The sequence below is a fragment of the Ranitomeya imitator genome, chromosome 2 (genome assembly GCF_032444005.1).
Source record: "Ranitomeya imitator isolate aRanImi1 chromosome 2, aRanImi1.pri, whole genome shotgun sequence".
NCBI lineage: Eukaryota > Metazoa > Chordata > Amphibia > Anura > Dendrobatidae > Ranitomeya > Ranitomeya imitator.
Window position 1 is genome coordinate 666,080,457 of NC_091283.1, and position 19,777 is coordinate 666,100,233.

At 43.1% G+C, this 19,777-nt stretch overlaps 1 protein-coding gene across 1 annotated transcript in view; it reads left to right on the plus strand.

Annotated features, from left to right (window-relative positions):
- The first annotated feature begins 310 nt into the window (after window positions 1-310).
- Window positions 311-19,777, plus strand: part of DUSP29 (dual specificity phosphatase 29) — a 179,348-nt gene continuing 159,881 nt past the window's right edge. Inside the window, exon 1 of the mRNA XM_069755796.1 lies at window positions 311-337. The gene's annotated coding sequence lies outside the window, so the exon portion shown is untranslated. The remainder of the gene's footprint in view (window positions 338-19,777) is intronic.

Genomic DNA, 19,777 nt, shown 5'->3' on the forward strand with positions numbered 1-19,777 from the left:
TTGTGCCCCATTCATGGTCTGAGGTAGGACCCTTGGCAGTTGCCTACCTCTTTCTACCTCGTGTTCCATGCCTGGACATGGTCAGTGCTATTTCTTAACTTGAAGGTAAAAGTTAACATTACGGCTATTGTCTATAGAAAATAAGTGGGGTTTCAGGGTCTCCTGGCTCCTAACACACTTGTCTAGCAAGCAGAGTTCACCCCCCCCCCCCTTTCTGCAAGCTGCTCCACCTCATCACCAAGGTCAGAGTCAGCAAATCCAACCCTAAAAATAGCAGTGCTCCCAGTAGCAAGATTGTCAGCAGGGCTCAGTGAGACTGGGTCTGCAGGACACTCAGGTACATGGGTGGGGGTCTTTGGGAGAAGAGCACGTTGAGGCGCAAACTGGTACTAGGAAGACTAATCTAATGAACTGGTTTTTAATCAGTTCTTTGCATTACACAGATTGACAATATATGATATTATGCCTGTGTACATTCTGAGACACATGAGTGGCCATCTATAGGAGCTGTAGAGAGAAATGGTCTCCTAGCTAGAGTATGCGCCGTCCACGTAACTCTCGGAATACAGCAATGCACGTGTCCGTAAGGGAAATACATGGAGCCACCAGCAATGTCAGTGCTATTATTGTATTAGTGGACATGCTGCTACATTATAACAATGTATTTCTTCATGTGAGATATTTGCCTGTTAAAATACTGAGAACTTTAGGATTTGTAGGTTACAGCCGATATAAAAGAAAATAACTTCTGTGTTATGTTACCAATTGCTAATAGATTAAAAGTCTTTCGGCAGTGATGATGTTTTCTGTCCCTAACAAATTACTGAAGGTGGTTGGGTTCTTTATCTATTTTTTTTTTTTTTTAAGAAAATTATTATCTGTGACTGTAGATGGGGGTTTGCTATGGTCTTTTCAAAACTTTTGGAATTCTGTGCAGAAGTAGCAGAATACAGGCTTTTTGTTTCAATGTAGTTTTCAAGTCACTTCCCAAAACTGTTAGGAGTTTCCGCCTTTTGAGGCCACGTGCACACGCTGCGGAATACTCTGCAGATTTTTCCGGACTGATTTAGGTAAATCCGCAGGTAAACCACACCGTGGATTTACCGCTGTTTTTTTGCGAATTTTGTGCGGATTCCACCTGTGGTTTTACATCTGCGGATTCCTATTATGGAGCAGGTATAAACCGCTGCGAAATCCGCAACGTGTGCACATACCCTGAAACATAGTTGTCAGCCCAACTACAGCTGTATAGGAGAACCTGTAACCAGTAGGTGTCCGTTGTCTGCACCGCCAGGAGCCCCCCACTGTACACCCACTCGTATCACAGTTCTGTGTTGTATGGATTTATAGTGATGCATGGGGTCTTATTGTATATCCGGATACTGACATCCCCATGGATAAGGGGTAACTTTAAAACTTGAGAATACCCTTTAAAAAATTATTCGACAGTTCAGAAATAGACAGTAAACAAAAGAAATGTTAAAATTAGCATAAAAAGAAGCAGCAAAAACGCCGAGTGTGAACTTACCCTAACAGTGCACTGGAGTAAGATGTGCTAAATTCATTCAGAGATGAATTTTGGGCGCCTTTCAGCTGATGTGTGCCTGCTTAAGAAATCTAACCCGGTCAAGGACTTGAGTGCATTTTTGTCTTAATGTCCGCTATTTTTGAGACACACATTTTATTGAATCTAACATGCACAGACATGGCCCTTTTCACCGAGTCCCTCCCACTCTTCAATGCTGTCGTAAAAACAGGAAAAGTGGCACATTTTTCAACATTTTAGGTAGCTAAAAGTGCTTGATAAATCAGACTAGTAATTTTGAGGAAAGAGACTGCATTGTCTGACTTTTCATTTTTATAAGACAAAATATTGCAAAATGCATGAAATTCTTGACTTTTATTTATTGTATTTGGCTTTTATTTACCAACAAAAAGTGCACAGATACAAAATGTGCATCAAGAAGCTATCACTGTGTTATCCTCTAGCTCTATGTTCCCTTACTCTATTTTGGATTAATATAAAGAAGCATTGGAGTTTGCTGAGAACCTGATATTAGTAACTAGAGGTGGTCCCAGCGCTAATCAAGCACTTACCACCATTTCTGTATATTGTTAAAAATGTTTACTGTTAATAAAACATCTTTATGTCTGTCAGAATCAGATAGCCTTCTTATGAAGAATTAAAGGGAATTTGTTTTTTGCTACCCTATCTGAAATCAGGATAAGGTAGAGACAGGGACCCTGATTCCAGCGATGTGTTAATGACTGGGGCTATATTCTGTCATTTTGATAAAATCAATAGTTCTCTGAATGCTGAGCTCTGTATAACCCACCCACATCACTGATTGACAGCATTCGGTGTACCCTTTGCATAGGCAGAAAGCTGCCAATCTGTGGTGGGGGTGAAGTTATGCAAAGCTCATGAACCTGACCGCAGGTTTGCTGTGCTCTAGTGATAAACTCTGGCTGATAAAACAGTGATATTATCAAAAATACAGCAATCGGCCCAATAAGTGACACATCACTGTAATCAGGAACTCAGATTAAAGGGAACCTGTCAGCAGATTTTGCTGCTATAAGATGCAGTCACTGCCTTTCAGGGCTAATCTACAGCATTCTATAATGCTATATATAAGCCCCCAGTCCGACCTGCAAGTGAAGAAATAAGTTATATTATACTCACCTGCAGGGCGGTCTGGTCTGATGGGTGTCGTAGGTCCGGGTCCGGCACCTCCCATCCATCTTCTTGTGATGCTACCCTCCTGCTTCTTCATCGCTCCCCGGCATTGCGCTCCTGCGCAAGTGTAGTTATCTGCCCTGTTGAGGGCAGAGGAAAGTACTGCAGTGCGCAGGCGCCAGGCCTCTCTGGCCTTTCCTGAAACATGCGTAATGCAGTACTTTACCCTCAACAGGGCAGATAAGTACGCCTGCGCAGAAGCACGATGCCGGGGAGCGATGAAGAAGCAGGAGAGCGGCTTCCAAGAAGATATGAGGTGCCGGACCCGAACCTGCAACACCCATCGGACCGGACCGCCCCGAGTGAGTATAATATATCTTATTTTTCTTCTCTTTCAGGTAGGACCGGGGGCTTATCTACAGCATTACAGAATGCTGTAGATAAGCCCTGAAAGGCAGTGGCCGCATCTTATAGCGGCAAAATCTGCTGGCAGGTTCCCTTTAAATGGTAAATATTCTGTGAATATAGATTCAATGAAACCATTGAGAGTATACTGGCTTGCAAATAAATTAGAAAGTAAGAATGAAAAAGAATTAAAAAGAGGTTGAACATTAATATATGTTCGATTATAAATTTGAAAACTGCAAGAAATTGTAGAGACTCACAGAAAAAACACCAGGCGGCTTCGGTGAACCCTGAACTGAATGGCGTAGGAACCTCAACTTACCAGACAAGTGATCTGAATTAGTGCATGGACTTTACTGACACAAGAGCAATGAATTTCAACTCAGCTTGAGGTCTTCATTGGGCTCTATAAAAAGATCTTTATCTTCAACTTCGGCTATTTAGTGCTGATGTATCACACACAAATCGGATTACAAAAATATTTAAGCACGGGTTGTAATGTAACAAAATAGGTAAAATGCCAAGGGGGTAAATACTTTCGCAAAGCACTGTAAGATGTTTTGAGATCCACTGTTATCACTGGGGAATGTGGCATTTATTTATCCAATTCCCAAGTGAATGAAGTCAATGGGCTACTATTTTAATATGAGAATGGACCTAGTTTGTTAAAGTAGGAGCTGCTAATAGTCAGCAGCTCTCACCTCCACTCGTGATCATAGGGATAATTCTTTATTGCAGTATAACTTATGAGCTAGAGTGGTCTTTTTTACACAAACCCTGTACAGAGGGCTATGATCAATTGGTTACCTTTTTTAATTGTGGAACAATAGTAGAGCTCTAAGAATCAAACCATTGTTTATGGTATCCATATCTTAGGTTGTATGTAGGGACTGTGTCAAAGATTTATGGTTCATCTAACAGATAAAGCGGAACTATTTTGTAAGGTGATGGTTGGCCTCTTTCTACATGTCTGGTACAAATGTATTTTTCCTATAAATTTAAGTAGTTGGATTGGAAGTGTTTCTGCACTTTCCGGAATACAATAATACAATTTACCTATAGATTACATTAAGGCTATGTGCATACGTTGCAGATTTTGATGTGTTTCCGCAGCGTTTTTGGCCACACGGAATTGCATCAAATTAGAGGTAAAATGCCTCATTAAAATATAGAACATTATGTGCTGCTATCATCTGGTGGTCTGTAAAAGTTGGGTCTAAAGGCCCCGTCACACATAGCGAGATCGCTAGCGAGATCGCTGCTGAGTCACAAGTTTTGTGACGCAACAGCGATCTCAGTAGCGATCTCGCTATGTGTGACACGTAGCAGCGATCAGGCCCCTGCTGTGAGATCGCTGGTCGTGTCTGAATGGCCTGGGCCATTTTTTGATCGTTGAGGTCCCGCTGACATCGCTGAATCGGCGTGTGTGACGCCGATTCAGCGATGTCTTCGCTGGTAACCAGGGTAAACATCAGGTTACTAAGCGCAGGGCCGCGCTTAGTAACCCGATGTTTACCCTGGTTACCATTGTTAAAGTAAAAAAAAAACAAACGCTACATACTTACCTACCGCTGTCTGTCCCCGGCGCTGGGCTTCTCTGCTCTGGCTGTGAGCGGCGGGCAGCCGGAAAGCAGAGCGGTGACGTCACCGCTCTGCTTTCCGGCCGCTGTGCTCACAGCCAGAGCAGAGAAGCCCAGCGCCGGCCAAAAGTGTCTGTCTGTCTGTCTGTTATAACCCCCTGTGGCACTAAAAATCTATTCAGACAAGACTCTAGTGGCAGAGCAGCACAACACCTCCAAGACATAGAGAGATAGCTCATGCCAGGCATCCAGCTTTGAGACTCAACTGAAGGTCGCAAAGAAATTAGGGAGTATCCTGGTATGGTGGTCCAGGTATTGGAAAAGGAGGATGAGGAGGAGCTACAGAATTGGTGTATACAAGCAAATATAAAAACAAATGCATAAACAGTAAGAGACATACAGGTGCTTCTCACAAAATTAGAATATTATGAAACAGTTAATTTATTTCAGTTCTTCAGTACTAAAAGTGAAACTCATATTAAATATAGAGTCATTACAAACAGAGTGACCTATTTCAATTTCTGTTAATGTTGATGCTTATGGCTTACAGCCTATGAAAACCCCAAAGTCATTATCTCAGTAAATTAGGATAATTAGCAAAAACACCTGCAAAGGCTTCCTAAGCTTTTAAAAAGGTCCCTAAGGCTAAGTTCACATTAGCATATCTGGGGGCAGCATATCCTCTGCATGCGCAAACTCATGCCAAAACGCATGCAGACGCATGCTTACGCTGTTTTTTTACTCCACATCATCGTACGCATGACGCAAAACAAACGCAGCGTATGCATGCGTTTAAATGCGTTTGGCATGCGTTTGGCATGCGTTTGCATCGTTTATGTGCATGGTGGAGGTGGTGAACTCATTTCCTGGACAAGTGCAGTCTGAAGGAAGCATGCGTACCGAACGCATGCGTACACATGTCCTAGCGTTCATTGCATTCCCATAGACAGTAATGTGTTTTGACGCACTCATCCGCATGCGCAAGCCTGCGCATATTTGCGCCTCCAAAAATTTTATGAAACGTTGCATGCGTAAGCAAACGCATGCGAACTGATGCAAACACATGTTCCTGCGTAAACAATGCTAAATATATGTACGCATGCGGATCGGTATGCAGGTATTCGCTGCGCACACATACGCTAATGTGAACCCGGCCTTAGGCTGTTTCAGTAGGCTCCCCAATCATGGGGAAGACTGCTGACTTGACAGATATTCAGAAGGCAGTCAATGACACACTCCACAAGGAGGGTAAAGGTACCGTCACACATAACGATATCGTTAACGATATCGTTGCTTTTTGTGACGTAGCAACGATATCGTTAACGAAATCGTTATGTGTGACAGCGACCAACGCTCAGTCAGTGCGGGAAGCTGAAGGCGAGGGACATGACCAGACCCGGGAATGTAAGTATGTAGTGTTTGTTTTTTTACATTTACAACGGTAACCAGGGTAAACATCGGGTTACTAAGCGCGGCCCTGCGCTTAGTAACCCGATGTTTACCCTGGTTACCCGGGGACCTCGGGATCGTTGGTCGCTGGAGAGCTGTCTGTGTGACAGCTCTCCAGCGACCAAACAGCGACGCTGCAGCGATCGACATCGTTGTCGGTATCGCTGCAGCGTCACTTAGTGTGACGGCACCTTTAGCCACAAAAGGTCATTGCTAAAGAAGCTGGCTGTATCCAGACATATTAATGAAAAGTTGAGTTTAAGGAAAAAGTGTGGTAGAAAAAGGTGCACAAGCCACTGGAGTAACTGCAGCCTTGAAAGGATTAAGAAAAGGCCATTCAAAAATTTGGGGGAGATTCACAAGGAGTGGACTGCTGCTGGACTGCTGCTTCAAGAGCTACCACACACAGACGTATCTAGGACATGGGCTACAAGTGTCGCTTCCTTTTTCATGACCAATGGACACCATGAGAAGCGTCTTACCTGGGCCAAGGAGAAAAAGTACTGGACTATTGCTCAGTGGTCCAAGGTGTAAATTTTGCATTTCATTTGGAAATCAAGGTCCCAGAGTCTGGATAAAGAGTAAAGAGGCACACAATCCAAGCTGCTTGAGGTCAATGTAGATAAGCTTTTAACAAGGAGGATAAATCAAGTATGAGAGAATTGGGTGGTGGAGAGTCAAAAGGGTATAGTGTGTGAGATAGCACTCACTAACGGGTTGTGGAATACTCGCTTAGCAACGATATAACACACAGCAAGACTGTATTTTCTTAAAAAGTTCAAATGGGTTTTATTGCTCCATAAACCCCAGTAGCACAAAACACAAAGTAACAGCCTTCATAGCATGGCAAAACAAAGTAACAGTGTTCATAGCATGGCTCTGCTCCATCAGGACTGTGACCATACACTCTTGGTAGAGTCCAATATTCAGGCTCGCTCTGGAGCCAAACACACAGTCTGGATTACCTGTTGTCAGCATTGCAGGTTTTCACTGGCTGGCATCACACGGGTCCTGTCCTCCGGAGAAGCTGCCTACAGGGATCACCAACTTGCCTCGTGCTCTTCAGGGATCCAGTCCACACACAGGACCTCCCAACACCGAGGCCACTCAGGATCACGGCCTCACCAGATGCTCTTCAGAGATCCGGTCCACACTCTGGACCTCCCAACACCCAGGCCTTTCCTCTCACAAGACCTTTCAGCCAAGAACAATTCAGGTCCATACACAGGAACCATGTGACCCACACCCTGGTCACATTATCAAGCTGAAACCACTCCCATAGGTGGGAGCTGTGTGTGTGGCTAGTTCGACTCGCCCAGCCCTCAAACTAGCCCTGCCAGCCTCCCTCTAAAACAACACAATTACTTGTGGGACTAGAGGTCCCAGAACAACCTTACTTCAGGCTTACAGTGCAGAGTATCTTCCTCTGCGACACACATACCGGCCATTCACAATAATGCCGGACTTCGTCTCATCACTATAGTTATGCCTGTGACTGCCATGCATTCCTATGGCCTCAATACATCTCCATGCATATTCTGGGGAGACCATGCAGTGCCCCCTACCTGTAACAGGGGTCACTGGATCACAAGTGTAAGGCAAAAGTGCCACATCAGACCAAATACAGATCACCATAAACAGTAAAGCTACCAATGGACGTTTCATGAATATATCTGGAATGAGTCTTAATACAGTCCAATTGGGTCATACAGGTAAAATTATTTCAAGGTCAGTGCTTGCCTATAGTATGATGTGTCAAGTCACAAACACCACCGCAAAGGCCCCGATGTGCGTTTCGCTCACATGCTTTCTTAAGGAGAGTGACACTTTGAAAGTGTAGATTATGTACGGTACTTCTACACTAATAAAGGTTTTTCATAAAGTGCTTCCTGGAGCCCTATTCCCATATACCTGGGCTGTAAGTGACCCGGCTTCTGGTAGTGCCAGAGCCCCTGACATATAGAAATGGGCAACAACCCCCTGTGTCACCTGCACCATTGGCCTCAAGGAGCTTCTCCCAGGCTCATTTATTGCCCAAGAAGGGTTCATCTTACTCCCTTCCTTCTGGGATCACACTCACTGCATACCAGCAATGGTGACCCTCCTTTTTGAGGAAGGTGATCCTGGTTCCAGCCATCAGCTCTTCTAGCCTTCGAGGCAAGTGTTCCGTCTCTACTGCCAATGGTTGAACGAGATGTTGCACCAGTCAATGTTTCTGGGGGCTCTTGGCATCCCAGTTGGGCACTGTACATTCACAGGAACTTCTTGGAGCAAATTCTACTCCAAAATCTTCATGAAAAATATTTGTTGAAAAAGCTTCCTATTTTCCTTTCTTTTTGTTTTTGTCCACGTGGAAAAATAAGCAACATGACCATATTTGAGGCTTTTCTTCTTGAGAAAAAAAACATTCCAAATTTAACTACTGAATCAATCGAAGCAGAGAGAAACGACCCATACACAATGCATCAAAAACATACAACATAGCTGGATGTTTTTTATGTCCAAAACCCTCATCATATGTCCTGGTCAACCCAAGCAGCTGCTCTTCACCATCAACTACAGCCTGGCTGTTAGTAATATTTTATGGCAGCAATACTGCAGTGCCAGTAAGACTATATTTCGGGCTTATTCACTACTGAATCACCATTATAACATAATAATGAAATTTCTCAATATTTAATCTAAAATGAAGCTGAACTTTTTCTGAAAATAAAAATACATTTAATATTAAACAGTAGATATCTGAGATTAATACATGATTTCAGCGTTTCCATAATGAGTATGTTGCTATATTACAGGTATTAGTTTACCAGCTATAATTAGACATCTTGTACAACTTAGAGTCTGCAGAGCTGAATCATGTCAGCTATGAATCATTGTCAAACTCTTGAGTAAGGAGGTTGCTGACCTTGTCACTTGGTGATTTTAAGATGATTCTTTTATAATACCTATCTGAAGCCCACACATTACATGGAACTGCCAACTGCGTACAACTATATTTCACAAGAACAAGGACAATGACAGCTGCTTTCCCAGAACCTAATTCCTAAACCTCTTTGCCGTAGCTGGCTGTTCATAACAAATATAGTATGTGGACAAGATACAAATTAGAAGAGTCCCTCTGCTTCTAAACCATAAACTCCAGTATTCTATGCTTCTGAAATGTATGTATTCATACATTTACAGAAGAAACCACAGAGGAACTGGAATTAATGAAAAAATTATAACAACTTGCCTGCTTACAAGATTAATGATTTATTAATAACAAGGCACGGACCACACTAGAGATAAGCAGAGCTTCAAATTCATCAACTTTGCCAAATGTTCACAAAAACTTGATTTTCAGCGAATAAGTTTGGGCGAATCACACAAATAAAAAGCCTGGACTTTACTCTATATGGCGCACACTGTGAGTTCTCCCTGAAGTCAATTTAACTTGTTTTGAGCTCTGTAATACAAACACAGCCCTTCTAATGTCCAAATGACTTTCACCTATCTGGCGGGTGCTAAAGTGAATCTGTCAGCAAGTTTTTGCTGTATAATCTGAGAGCAATACAATGTAGGGGTAAGTAGGCCTGATTCCAGTGATATGTTACTTACTGGACTGTTTGGTATATGCGTTTTCTCTGTTGTAGATGGAGCAGTGGTCAGAATGCTGAGTTGTGTATAACCCTGCCCATACCCCTGTCTGGCAGCCTCTGTACACCAAATTGCCAACATGCTGGACTCACTGCTGGTAATCAGTGATGGTGGCGGAGTTGCACAGATTAGCCTGACTACCTGCTTTGCAAGATTTAGCTCTGTAGTGTTAATCTATTGCTAATAAAATACTGATTACATTGAAACTACAACACACAACCTAACAAATGACACATAACGCTCTTGTGTCCTATAGTATGCTGCTCTCAGCAGAAATGGCAAAAACCTGCTGTCAGATTCCATTTAACCGGAGGTATCCAACAGCCTGTTTGACAACACACTGCAGAATAAGACTTTTTAGACTACCTGAATTGTATAAATTGTCTAAAAATTACCCCTTGGGGGGGGACAAATTCATGCATTCCTGTTTATAGACAGTTGGTGCAAACACAAAGATCTTTGGCATTTTCAAATAGTTGGGTGCAACAATTATGGCTGTTTCGAGGGCTGAAGAGTTTTGCACATTTCTAAATAAACAAGCAATAATAGCTTTTTTATGACCCATCCAAGACTAAAGGTACCTTCACACATAACGATTTTGTTAACGATATCGTTGCAACGTCGCGCTTTTTGTGACGTAGCAACGATCCCGCTAACGATCTCGTTATGTGTGACAGTGACCAACGATCAGGCCCCTGCTGGGAGATCGTTGGTCATTGGGGAATGATCAGGACCTTTTTTTGGTCGCTGATCACCTGCTGTCATCGCTGGATAGGCGTGTGTGACGCCGATCCAGCGATGTGTTCACTTGTAACCAGGGTAAATATCGGGTTACTAAGCGCAGGGCCGCGCTTAGTGACCCGATATTTACCCTGGTTACCATTGGAAAAGTAAAAAAAAAAAACAGTACATACTCACATTCCGATGTCTGTCACGTCCCCCGCCGTCAGCTTCTCTGCACTGACTGTCAGCGCCGGCCGTAAAGCAGAGCACAGCGGTGACATCACCGCTGTGCTCTGCTTTGCGGCCGGCGCTGACTGAGTCAGTGCGGGATGCTGACGGCAGGGGACGTGACAGACATCGGAATGTGAGTATGTACTGTTTTATTTTTTTTTTTACTTTTACAATGGTAACCAGGATAAATATCGGGTTACTAAGCGTGGCCCTGCACTTAGTAACCCGATGTTTACCCTGGTTACCCGGGGACTTTGGCATCGTTGAACACAGTTTCAACGATGCCGAAGTCGTTCCCCGGAATCGTTGGTCGCTGGAGAGAGCTGTCTGTGTGACAGCTCCCCAGCGACCACACAACGACTTACCAACGATCACGGCCAGGTCGTATCGCTGGTCGTGATCGTTGGTAAGTCGTTTAGTGTAACGGTACCTTAATCCTTTTAACAGAGAAACAAAATAGGTGTGCAGCACTGTTTTGAATAGAATGTGAAGAAGTAATGGTATGCAATTGGTTTGGTCGACAACAGGTTTGCTAATACCAAAATCTATAGGCAGTTACAAAAACTTTTCATTAAGCCATCCAAAAATTATTCCCTTATTTCTTGAAACAAAACAGTGGCTCTATTTTGAACGTGAAGAAGTTCTGGCTTGTTGTTATCAGGCTTTTTTTAAAAAAAAAAAAAAAACAAGCTCTGTATTCAGAGCTGTTTCTTGATTGTAAAATAAAGTGGGCGTATGTTTTGGAGCATCACTAGTACACAGGCAAGCACTATGAAACATAGTGGGCAGCCAGGAGGTGTGTTGTTCTTGTGGCTGTGCTGGGGCTGTGGCACAAGCGGTGTGAGAGTGAGATAAGATTAGGCAGACCATAAAATGTTTGAAAGTGTAGAGGTCACACTCAGCGACGCTGCAGCGATATAGACAACGAGCCGACCTAAACTAGATCGCTGGAGCGTCGCTGTTTAGGTCGCTGTAGAGACTTCAAACACAGCAACTCCAGAACGATGCAGGAGCGATCCAGTGACGTAACGGCGACTCACTTCTCGTTCTCGCTGGTTGTTAGCTCCATGTCAAACAGCCGGAGTGTACCGATCCGACACACATCTAGGGGCCCTATGCTCGTTGCTGGCGTCATTGCTTTTGATGTCAAACATGACGATACACGCCGACCTGGTGCGAAATAAAGTTCTGGACTTCTAGCTCCGACCAGCGATGGCACAGCGGGATCCAGATTGCTGTTGCGTGTCAAACACAACGAGATCGCTATCCAGGACGCTGCAACGTCACGGATTGTTGTCGTTCTCTTTGCAAAGTTGCTGAATGTGACGGTACCTTAGGACCAGCAACAATCTCAGCAGCAGCAGTACATCGCAGCACTTTGAGCCACAGTCGGCAGCCATGAGGTGTGTGGATGGCGTGGCTCTGCAGTGGCTGTGGAAGGAATAGCATGGTAGAGGCGGCAGGACATTTGAATTTTGGCAGTTTAGGGCCAGCATCAGCAGCCCCGGAAGCAGCAGTATAGTTAAAATCTATTGTTAAAAGTAAAAAAAAGTTTTGGCACCGTATTAACCCGTTAAAAAAAGATTGATTACTCTTGTAGTTATGAATCTTTTTAATGGGTAGCAAAAATAAAATAAGTGATCTTACAGAGCAAACTTTTGAGACTGCTTAAGTCTCTTCATACCATGCCTTGATTTGTAATGTAATTTGCTGGGACGTCATGGCTGAGGTCGCATCTGTGCCGCACCACACTACAGAAAAGGGGTATCTTGTGTGTTGTTAGCAACAACAGAAAAAAAATAGGATCAGCCCAGCTATCCAGGAGTGCATAGGATCCAAATAGCAAATGAAAACAGTCCATGTAAAAAAAAAAAGAGTTGATCCAGCACTTCAAGTAAAATGTATACATTTATTCAAGAAATAATTCATCCATAAAAATATAATTCCATAAAAAGACCACATGAATAAAATCGACAAGTATGATATCCGAGGGGAAAGTCTGAAGAGATAAAACATTCAGGGTACTGGTTGACAAGTTTCGTATTGATACACCATAATTTCTTAAAAGGCAGCTGAATAGTGATGAGCGAGTGTACTCGTTGCTCGGGTTTTCCCGAGCACGCTCGGTTGGTCTCCGAGTATTAGCAACTGCTTGGAGATTTAGTTTAGTAGAGATTGGAGATTTTAGTCTAGTATATATATATATATATATATATATATATATATATATATACTAGATGGTGGCCCGATTCTAACGCATCAGGTATTCTAGAATATGCATGTCCACGTAGTATATTGCACAGCCCACGTAGTATATTGCCCAGTCACGTAGTATATTGCCCAGTCATGTAGTATATTGCCCAGCCATGTAGTATATTGCCCAGTCACGTAGTATATTGCACAGCGACGTAGTATACAGCACAGACACGTAGTATATTGCCCAGCCACATAGTATATTGCACAGCCCACGTAGTATATTGCCCAGTCACGTAGTATATTGCCCAGTCATGTAGTATATTGCCCAGCCATGTAGTATATTGCCCAGTCACGTAGTATATTGCACAGCGACGTAGTATACAGCACAGACACGTAGTATATTGCCCAGCCACATAGTATATTGCACAGCCCACGTAGTATATTGCCCAGTCACATAGTATATTGCCCAGCTATGTAGTATATTGCCCAGTCACGTAGTATATTGCACAGCGACGTAGTATACAGCACAGACATGTAGTATATTGCCCTGCTATGTAGTATATTTCCCAGTCACGTAGTATATTGCCCAGTCACATAGTATATTGCCCAGCTACGTAGTATACTGCCCAGTCACGTAGTATATTTCCCAGTCACGTAGTATATTGCCCAGTCACGTAGTATATTGCCCAGCGACGTAGTATACAACACAGAGCCACGTAGTATACAGCACAGAGCCACGTAGTATATTGCCCAGTCACGTAGTATATAGCACAGCCCACGCAGTATATAACAGTGGCCACGTAATATCTAGCACAGCCCACGGAGTATATCACACTGCCCACATAGTACATAACACTGCCTATGTAATATACAGCACAGAGCTACGCGGTATGTAACACAGCCCAAGTAGTATACAGCAGTGTGGGCACCATATCCCTGTTAAAAAAATAATTAAAATAAAAAATAGTTATATACTCACCTCCTGGGATCCAGCGGAGCTCCGGCGATAGGCGCGCGGCTGACGCCATCTTCTGACCCCTAAGTCTTCTGGGTAATTTCGCAATGCATCGCTGGGAGCGGAAGATGGTGGCAGGCGCGAGCGGCTCAGCGGACAACGGAGGATGAGTATAGCAGGTTTTTTGTTTTTTTATTATTTTTAACATTACATTTTTTACTATTGATGCCGCATAGGCAGCATCAATAGTAAAAGGTTGGGGACACACAGGGTTAATAGCAGCGGTAACGGAGTGCGTTACCCGCGGTATAACGCGGTACGTTACCGCCGGCATTAACCCTGTGTGAATGGAGGGAGTATGCGGGCGCCGGGCACTGACTGCGGGGAGTAAGGAGCGGCCATTTTCTTCTGGACTGTGCCCGTCACTGATTGGTCGTGGCTGTTTTGCCGCGACCAATCAGCGACTTGGATTTCCAGGACAGACAGAGGCCGCGACCAATGAATATCCGTGACAGACAGAAAGACAGACAGAAAAACAGACAGACAGACGGAAGTGACCCTTAGACAATTATATAGTAGATATAGGCTATTTGAATATCTATTCAGTGACTGCACAGCCTCACTATTCTAGGTGATCACAGCAAATTTTTGCACTTTAATCACTTTCTACAGGCAATATGTACATGTTGGTGTACCCTCTATCGCTAGCCCCCGTCACACACAGCGAGATCGCTAGCGAGATCGCTGCTGAGTCACAAGTTTTGTGACGCAACAGCGACCTCAGTAGCGATCTCGCTATGTGTGACACGTAGCAGCGACCAGGCCCCTGCTGTGAGATCGCTGGTCGTGTCGGAATGGCCTGGACCTTTTTTTGGTCGTTGAGGTCCCACTGGGTAGCACACATCGCTGTGTTTGACACCTTACCAACGACCTCATGACAGGATGTCCCTCATTGAGGTCTGTAAATCGTCATGAAATAGCTGCCATGTGACATCGTTGTACAGGTCGCCGCATCGCTGCTGCGTCATTGGGGAGATCTCACAGTTTGACATCTCACCAGCGACCACATAGCGACGCAGCAACGATCCCTGACAGGTCGTATCGTTGTCGGGATCGCTTTAGCGTCGCTATGTGTGACGGGGCCTTTAGATGCATATATTTTTCCACTTTAAGATTCACACTGTTTACCTGGTGGCTTTGTGCTTTGGCTAGATTTATTCCTTTTTTATTGTGTAACAAATATTTTATTTATTTCTGTGCGGAAACCCTTGTGTGATGGTGTCATCTATTACCATGTATTTTTGTATCAATAAAGGTATTTTAATTTTATCTTATTGTTCCCACATATTTTTAGTCCATATGTTCGGATTTTCTTTTTATCGGTGCGCTCAATGAAAATATAGGTGGCTCCCCCCCCCCCAAAAAAAAAAGAAATCCAGTGAATTTGAGAGTGCAAAATGCCCCCTTCCTTTCTGAGCCCATGGTGCCTAAATTACATTTTAGCATCCACACGTTTGGCATTTCCATAGCGAGCCCGCTTAATTTACCGATGCATGTCTCCAGAAGCACAAGCTGAGCATAATGTACTGGACACTACAATGGCATATTTGCAATTTTCACTTAGCAACAGCCATTGTTGCTTGTTTCTGAAAAACACCCATGGAGTCAAAATAATTACTTGACCTGTAGATAAATTCCCAAAGGGGTGTAATTTCCAAAATGGGGTTAATTGAGTGTGCTCTTCTAGCACTTAAGCCTTCTGTATGTGGAGTTCGCAAACTTTTCTATGATAATTTGTTCTCCAAGAGTCAAATAGCATTCAGTCCCTTCCGAGTCTCGCTGTGTGGCTAGGCAGTACTACTGTGCAGCTACATATGGGTTTTTTCCACGTTCAGAAGAAATTGACAAATTTTGTTGCCATTTTTACCCATTTCCCCATGCAAAAATTTAAAATCTGGGGCTAAAACAACATTTTTGTGGTAAAAATAAAATTATTTTTTCTTCACGGCCCATTGGTATAAAATTCCATGACGCACCTGTGATGTTAATATGATCACTGCACCCTGAGACATATGCATTCAGAGGTGTAGTTTGTAACATGGGGTCACTTATAGGGGGGTTCTGTTGTATAATATGGTGCTTATTCCCTTCTGAGCTTTGTACTGTGCCTGAAAAATAGTTCCTGATTATATGTAGGTTTTTTCACACTCAACATAAAATTGCACCACAAACTGTGAGGTCCGTTTTTTCCTTTTACCCCTTATAAAAATTGAAAACTTGGAGCTAAAACAACATTTTAGTGGTAAAAATTTAATTATTCTTTACCGCCTAATGGTATAAAATTCTGTGAAGCATATGTGGTGTCAACATGCTCACTGCACCCCTGGGTGAATTCATTCGGGGATGTAGTTTGTGAAATGGAATCACTTATGAGGAGTTCCATTGTTCAGGCACCTAAGGGGCTCTGCCAACAATGTGACGTGGCGCACTCAAACCAGCCTAGCAAAATCTAAGCTTCAATATGGTATTTTTCTCCTTCTTGGCTTACTCAGAAGAAATTTTCTCCTATTCTCCCTTTTGAAAATTAAAAACTTGGGGTCAACATTTTAGTGGAAAAAAATTATTATTTTTCATTGACTCAACCCAATGTTAATTATACTGTTCTGTGAATTGCCTGAGGGTTAAAATGCTCACTACTCCCCTAGATGAATTCCTAGAGAGGTGTAGTTTCTAAAATGGGGTCACTAGTGGGGGGTTTCTGCTGTTTTAGCATGCCCAGTGACTCTTCAAATGTGGCATGGCATATTCCAGTCAAAAATTGAGCTCCACAATTCAATTGGCACACTTTCACTTCTAGGCTCTGCCATGCGCCCAAACAGTAGTTTTTCACCACATATGGGGTATCGGCGCACTCAGGAAAATTACAAATTACAAATTCTATGGCCCATTTTCTTCTGTTAACCTTGTGAAAATGAAAAATTTGGGGCTGAAGCCACCTTGTTTAACCCCTTTACCCCCAAGGGTGGTTTGCACGTTAATGACCGGGCCAATTTTTACAATTCTGACCACTGTCCCTTTCTGAGGTTATAACTCTGGAACGCTTCAATGGATCCTGGTGATTCTGACATTGTTTTCTCGTGACATATTGTACTTCATGACAATGGTAAAAATTCTTTGATAGTACCTGCGTTTATTTGTGAAAAAAACAGAAATTTGGCGAAAATTATGAAAATTTCGCAATTTTCCAACTTTTAATTTTTATGCAATTAAATCACAGAGATATGTCACACAAAATACTTAATAACTAACATTTCCCACATGTCTACTTTACATCAGCACAATTTTGGAACCAAAATTTTATTTTGTTAGGGAGTTATAAGGGTTAAAAGTTGACCAGCAATTTCTCATTTCTACAACACCATTTTATTTTAGGGACCACATCTCATTTGAAGTCATTTGGAGGGGTCTATATGATAGAAAATACCCAAGTGTGACACCATTCTAAAAACTACACCCCTCAAGGTGCTCAAAACCATATTCAAGAAGTTTATTAACCCTTCTGGTGCTTCACAGGAATTTTTTGAATGTTTAAATAAAAATGAACATTTAACTTTTTTTCACAAAAAATTTAATTCAGCTCCAATTTGTTTTATTTTACCAAGGGTAACAGGAGAAAATGGACCCCAAACATTGTTGTACAATTTGTCCTGAGTATGCCAATACCCCACATGTGGGGGTAAACCACTGTTTGGGCGCATGGCAGAGCTTGGAAGCGAAGGAGTGCCATTTGACTTTTCAATGCAAAATTGACTGGAATTGAGATGGGACGCCATGTTTCGTTTGGAGAGCCCCTGATGTGGCTAAACATTGAAACCCCCTACAAGTGACACCATTTTGGAAAGTAGACCCCCTAAGGAACTTATCTAGAGGTGTGGTGAGCACTTTTACCCACCAAGTGCTTCACAGAAGTTTATAATGTAGAACCGTAAAAATAAAAAATCATTTTTTCACAAAAATTATCTTTTCACCCCAATTTTTTATTTTCCCAAGGGTAAGAGGAGAAATTGGACCCCAAAAGTTGTTGCACAATTTGTCCTGAGTACGCTGATAGCCCATATGTGGGGGTAAACCACTGTTTGGGCGGATGGGAGAGCTCGGAAGGGAAGGAGCGCCGTTTGACTTTTCAATGCAAAATTGACAGGAATTGAGATGGGACGCCATGTTGCGTTTGAAGAGCCACTGATGTGCCTAAACATTGAAACCCCCCACAAGTGACACCATTTTGGAAAGTAGACCCCCTAAGGAACTTATCTAGAGGTGTGGTGAGCACTTTGACCCACCAAGTGCTTCACAGAAGTTTATAATGTAGAACCGTAAAAATAAAAAATCATGTTTTCACAAAAATGATCTTTTCGCCCCCAATTTTTTATTTTCCCACGGGTAAGAGAAGAAATTGGACCCCAAAAGTTGTTGTACAATTTGTCCTGAGTATGCTGATACCCCATATGTGGGGGTAAACCACTGTTTGGGCGGATGGGAGAGCTCGGAAGGGAAGGAGCGCCGTTTGACTTTTCAAAGCAAAATTGACAGGAATTGAGATAGAACGCCATGTTGGGTTTGAAGAGCCACTGATGTGCCTAAACATTGAAACCCCCACAAATGACACCATTTTGGAAAGTAGACCCCCTAAGGAACTTATCTAGAGGTGTGGTGAGCACTTTGACCCACCAAGTGCTTCACAGAAGTTTATAATGCAGAGCCGTAAAAATAAAACAAAATTTTTTTCCCACAAAAATTATTTTTTTAGCCCCCAGTTTTGTATTTTCCTGAGGGTAACAGGAGAAATTGGACCCCAAAATTTGTTGCCCAATTTGTCCTGAGTGCGATGATACACCATAAGTGGGGGGAACCACTGTTTGGGCACATGGGAGGGCTCAGAAGGGAAGGGGTGCCATTTGAATGCAGACTTAGATGGAATGGTCTGCAGGTGTCACATTGCGTTTGCAGAGCCCCTAATGTACCTAAACAGTAGAAACCCCCACAAGTGACACCATTTTGGAAAGTAGACCCCCTTAGGAACTTATCTAGATGTGTGCTGAGCGCTGTGACCCACCAAGGGCTTCACAGAAGTTTATAATGGAGAGCCGTAAAAATAAAACAAACATTTTTTCCCACAAAAATTATTTTTTAGCCCCCAGTTTTGTATTTTCCCGAGGGTAAGAGGAGAAATTCGACCCCAAAAGTTGTTGTCCAATTTGTCCTGAGTACGCTGATACCCCGTATGTTGGAGGAAACCACCGTTTGAGCGCATGGCAGAGCTCGGAAGGGAAGGAGCGCCATTTGGAATGCAGACTTAGATGGAATGGTCTGCAGACGTCACATTGCGTTTGCAGAACCCCTAATGTACCTAAACAGTAGAAACCCCCCACAAGTGACCCCATATTGGAAACTAGACCCCCCAGGGAACTAATCTAGATGTGTTGTGAGAACTTTGAACCCCCAAGTGTTTCACTACAGTTTATAACGCAGAGCCGTGAAAATAAAAAATCTTTTTTTCCCACAAAAAATATGTTTTAGCCCCGAGTTTTGTATTTTCCCAAGGGTAACAGGAGAAATTGGACCCCAAAAGTTGTTGTCCTATTTGTCCTGAGTACGCTGATACCCCATATGTTGGGGTAAACCCCTGTTTGGGCACACGGGAGAGCTCGGAAGGGAAGAAGCACTGTTTTACTTTTTCAACGCAGATTTGGCTGGAATTGAGACGCCATGTCGCGTTTGGAGAGCCCCTGATGTGCCTAAACAATGGAAACCTCCCAATTGTAACTGAAACCCTAATCCAAACACACCCCTAACCCTAATTCCAACGGTAACCCTAACCACACCTCTAACCCTGACACACCCCTAACCCTAATCCCAACC